We start from the raw sequence: 4,908 nt of genomic DNA, 5'->3' as shown, positions 1-4,908 counted from the left end.
TCAGGTAAGCTATATTCCTCCTCTCTGTATGGCATGGAGCTCCATCCTGTTTCCAGGTAAGGTTGGCCAGATTGCCACCATTGGATTCTCTAATCTCAGGTAACACATGATATTGCAATAGTGAATGGTATCGTGCAGCATTCATTGTTTCATTGCGGAAAAATCTTAGACCAAACAGTCCAGACATTCGAAGGCCACAAAAAAACATGCAATTTTTGGGAAACAAACCGCTCATGTGCAAGGTTTTCTGGCCGCCCTCGTCGTTTTGCAGAGTACATGCGGACATTCTGCGAATTAACATGCCCATTTAAATCAAAATAGGCTTCGTCTGAGAACAACATGTTTCTCATCTCTTGAACAGATTTTCTCTCAATCCATTCACTGAAACTAACACGTCTAGGAAAATCTTTATAAGGATGATATTCTATTTCCTTAGCAATTCTGTGCCAGCTTGCTGGACTAATTCCAAGTCTGTTTCGACGGCATGAATTTATTGGAGAATGGTCACGTCCAATGTTTTTTAATTCTTTTTTAGAATCCGCATCCATCAAACGGCGAGCTCTTCGCTTGTTTCTCTCTGTCACTGCTATGCGCTTACGGCCACTAAAAGTGCGCCCTGGAGATTTCTTACTGTTACAATTATGCATAGTCCAATTAGATAATTGTTTCTTCATAATATTTCTCACTGTATTTTTTGATGGTGTTCGCGATGTAGGAAATCTTTCCATATATCCTTGTAGAAGATCTGGCCAAAAGTTTTTTTTCCTTTCACTTAATTTAGAGTATTCAAGTAAAAGAAAAGTCCTTTGTTCTGGAGTAAACTGTTCACGTATCATTGTTGATAGTTTTAAGATGTAATCAAAACTGAATATTAAATTATATCCCCCCCCCCCCCCCCCTCCAACACCTTATATTAAGGGCTTAATGTTACACAATTCCGGTCAAACTTTAAAATCTCCGCCCACTTTTGGCATCTAATTGAACTGGAACTACTTAACGGACATTTATAATCCACCCCTCCCCCCTTCAAATACGGATCAAATGTTTAATATTTACGGTCAAACCATTAATCTCAAGTGCATACATCAACATTTAAGCTATTAATTTGTAGGTTGCACTTTTAATTAAATAAAACAAACTGCTGTAACTTTTTTGTTTTTAAAGATAACTTCTTGGGATGAAAAGTATTTTAATTTTTATGTTATAATCTAAAATACTATAAAGAGTTAGTCACCTAAAGTTTGTTCAACTAAGAGAAACGAGAAATATTGCAATTTGTAAGAATCTAAAAAGCGTTTTTCAGAGAAAAAAAGGGAAATAATGACAAAAAATTAAACATGCACTTTCATTTAACCATTTACCATATTATTAATGGGATTTTAAAACTTTTTTCTCAAAAATTTACAAGTTATTTCAATCAAATTGATATATCAAATTTAACATCAAGCATTTTTCTCCTACATGTACCTATCAGAAAAGCCGTATTTTTAGAGATATTAAAAAACACCTTAAGCAAATCTGGTGTACATTTTTACTTGGAATATGGACCTATAATCATTTTTTTCATACTCCTACTGGTTGTTTCCCAAAACCGGAAAACGCAGTTTTTTTTTGAAACGCCCTTTATATACCTTCGAATATAGTGCCCCTATAAGTGGCGCAGCCGCTTGCATAGAACTAAAGAAAGAGTGTAAATGAGAAATATAAGATAAATACAAAGGTTTTGAAAGTTGATGTAATTCAGACATATCATTTTCTACCATTTCCAGAGCTATATTCAACACAAATCTAATTTACTTAAATCTACTTTTTGTGCTAATTTTCTATTTTTTTTATTTTTAATATATTTTGCAAGTTACACTAGTTTCATTTTCTATTATATACTTTCTCCCTGTAAATAGAAATGATTTTCAAGAATGGTATTGAGTAATCTCATCATTTTGTAAAAAAAAAAGCTGGCATTTAATTTTTTAACCTTTTTCACACCTGACATTTTCTATGCCTGGTTGCAATTTAGTAAATGTTTTATGAATAAACTCTACCCCCGACAAAGATTTTATACCAATAGATATCAGGAGAAAAAATAGTTTGAAACACTTTAAGTCATGAGCTTTTAGGACTATATGATTACAAATTAGTTGCATTAAAGTGTAGATATCAGTAGAAGAATCCTTCTACAACTTCTACACCAACAAACATTTAATCATGATTATTTTCAGAGAGAAATGAGATTGTCAGGGGAGTTTGACTTTATATTATAGACGTTTCAGGGATTTAAAAGAATAAGATAATGGCTGATAAATTGATTAATATGGTAATAATGGTGATACACAAAATTACCCCTTCTGCAGCTTACAATTAGTGTTTAAACGTAAATAAACTAACAAAATTTTCCAAAGTTGTTAAACCAACAAATAAGAAAAAATTATTATAAAACTTTAGGGACTAGTGTAATTAACAGCCCACTGTCTCCTTCCTCCCGGACATAAAGGGAGAAATAGTTTGCAGATAGTCAAAGATCTAAAGGAAAATGTTACATTCTTTGTATGCTTTTTACAATATAATGCTTTAAATTATATAAACAACGAAAAAATGATGGAATGGACTTTATTTGGCTGGTGGAAAAGTTTAGGCAAACTGATAATTTTTTAGAAAGTAAAAAGAACATTTTGACTTTACAATACAGAGGTGGATTCTTTAAAAATAAAAGGATTGCTGCATCACAGGTGAGGCAAAATTGCATTGTAAAAAATCCTCCAAAATCACATAAAAAATCTACAAAAATGAAATAAAATCATAGAAGGGTTATTAACATGTGCAAAGATAAGTTTTATCTAAAACAAACAAGTATCGTAAGGTGTAAGCCAATAAACGATAAATTGATATCTAGATACAATAAGTAGAAAGATTTTAATGAAAATCAATAAAGTTTTTTAGCAAACTAATGTTTTATAATATTTTATGAAGATTCCAGCTAGCGTTTAAATTTTCCAAACTCTTATTTTTTACTGGTGAAAAATTATTTTTTTGTACTCTTCAACTCAAAGTCTAATGTTTAAAGATCTAAATTAAATAAAAAGCAGCATTGTCCCATCCATCCCTGAATTTGCTAAAGTTTTCCAAGATGGTTTGAACTTGCCCAAGACATTGTGGTGGGATTTAAAACAAAACAATTTCAAATGAAAACATTATATTTCTCTACTGTAATGGAGACTGTTATTCAAGAGATTTTTAATATTTTGCTTATTTTTCAAGGCTAGTAGCCCCAGCCACCCTCATCTACGTGGGTCCCACAATATGCCACACGCCTCACGGCTTACTAAGCCACCTAAAAAGGCCTCAGTCCAAGCCACGGCCTTCAAATTTCCATTCGGTCTCGCGGGTTACTAAATCATACTAAACGTCTTAATCTTAGTTGCTTGCTTGAGTTACTAAACCGCAAGTTTATATTTTACCGCTGCTGCATACAATTTTGTATAAAAATAAACTCTCTGACAGCTGATGGAAGTGTTTTTATGATATTTTATAAATATTTGTTTCTGTCATTGCTGCTTTTTTTTGAACCTGTCGAACGGTATACTTATGGTTTATGTTGTCTATGTGATATTTAAAGTAGAAGTAGTACAGTTAGGGAGTTGAATCCATTTTTATAGAAGCAGAACTATAATCTATGATTATGGTTTGGACCCTCTAAAACTGTAATCTACCCTTCCACTTTCCCCTCTCTTGGTGAAGATATCTTCAACGCCGATACGACTTTTGAAATGTAAGATTCCACTTTTGCCTCTCTTGGTGAAGATATCTTCAACGCTGATACGATTTTTGAAATGTAAGATTCCACTTTCAATAGAGGCGAAACTGGAATCATGGTTTACATTTTTAATATCTATGTTTCTGTAATCTTCCATTCCTTTTTTAACATCGACATAATAGAAATGTACCATACTTTTTTAAAATTATGTCAATTGTGAAAAAAAGCATAGATTTTATATATAATTTAAACATTGTTGTATATTCTTAATTAAATAAACAAAACATACAAAGAGTGTATATAAAAGATGTTTTGTTTATTTTAAAAAAATACTTTTAAAAGGGTATCAAATGAGTATTCAAAATTATTTTTAAAAAGTCGTTTATTAATTAATTCAATTGTATATATTTGTAATTTTTTTGTTCAATTTATTTCATCTTAATATTTCCCTAGTAATCTCTCACCGTGTAAGTAAGCACTAAGAGATTAATTGCTTATTTAATTGTGCATTTTTGTGGTAAATTACTGATCAATTACTGAACAATTTGGTCTGATTTGTGAGTTAAAAGTGGATGGAGTAAATAAATCCTTAGACATTTATAGTAAAAGTTGCTTGTATCAGTTGTATCATCTCTGGCCACAGCGCTCGGCTCCCTAGCCTATAACCTAACCTAACCTAAAATAGTTTTTTGAAATTTTAAATGTGCACTTATTTCAAACCAATGAAAATTCAAACTAAAGTACAAAATAAAATCCAGAAATTTTGCCTGTCTATTTTGGCTTTCATTGTAGGTGGATTGAATTTATGTAAAGGTAATTCTTATCTCAGGATTCTTTAAAACTGTAAAAATAGATTTAGACATATTTCAAATAGCTTAATAAATTAGATTCAAAGGCCTTATAGATTTAATTAACTTTGGGATAATGGTAAAGGACGATGGAATATTAATTATCCTTGCCAAACCATTTCATTTTTATTTAAAAAGGTATGATAACCAATCTGCCATTGTCCTATCACTCTTAGATAAAGTTTAACTTTGGCCTATGTTATATGTTATAACACATACTTAAGACTTAAAACTTAATGTAATAAAAAGCTTTCACTTAAGCAAAGCTAAAGGGTGTGCAAAGAAAAATGCAGACATTTGTAAAATTGA

The sequence above is a fragment of the Acartia tonsa genome, chromosome 6 (genome assembly GCF_053477335.1).
Source record: "Acartia tonsa isolate MP-2025a chromosome 6, ASM5347733v1, whole genome shotgun sequence".
Lineage (NCBI taxonomy): Eukaryota > Metazoa > Arthropoda > Copepoda > Calanoida > Acartiidae > Acartia > Acartia tonsa.
Note: the sequence above shows the minus strand (reverse complement) of the source record.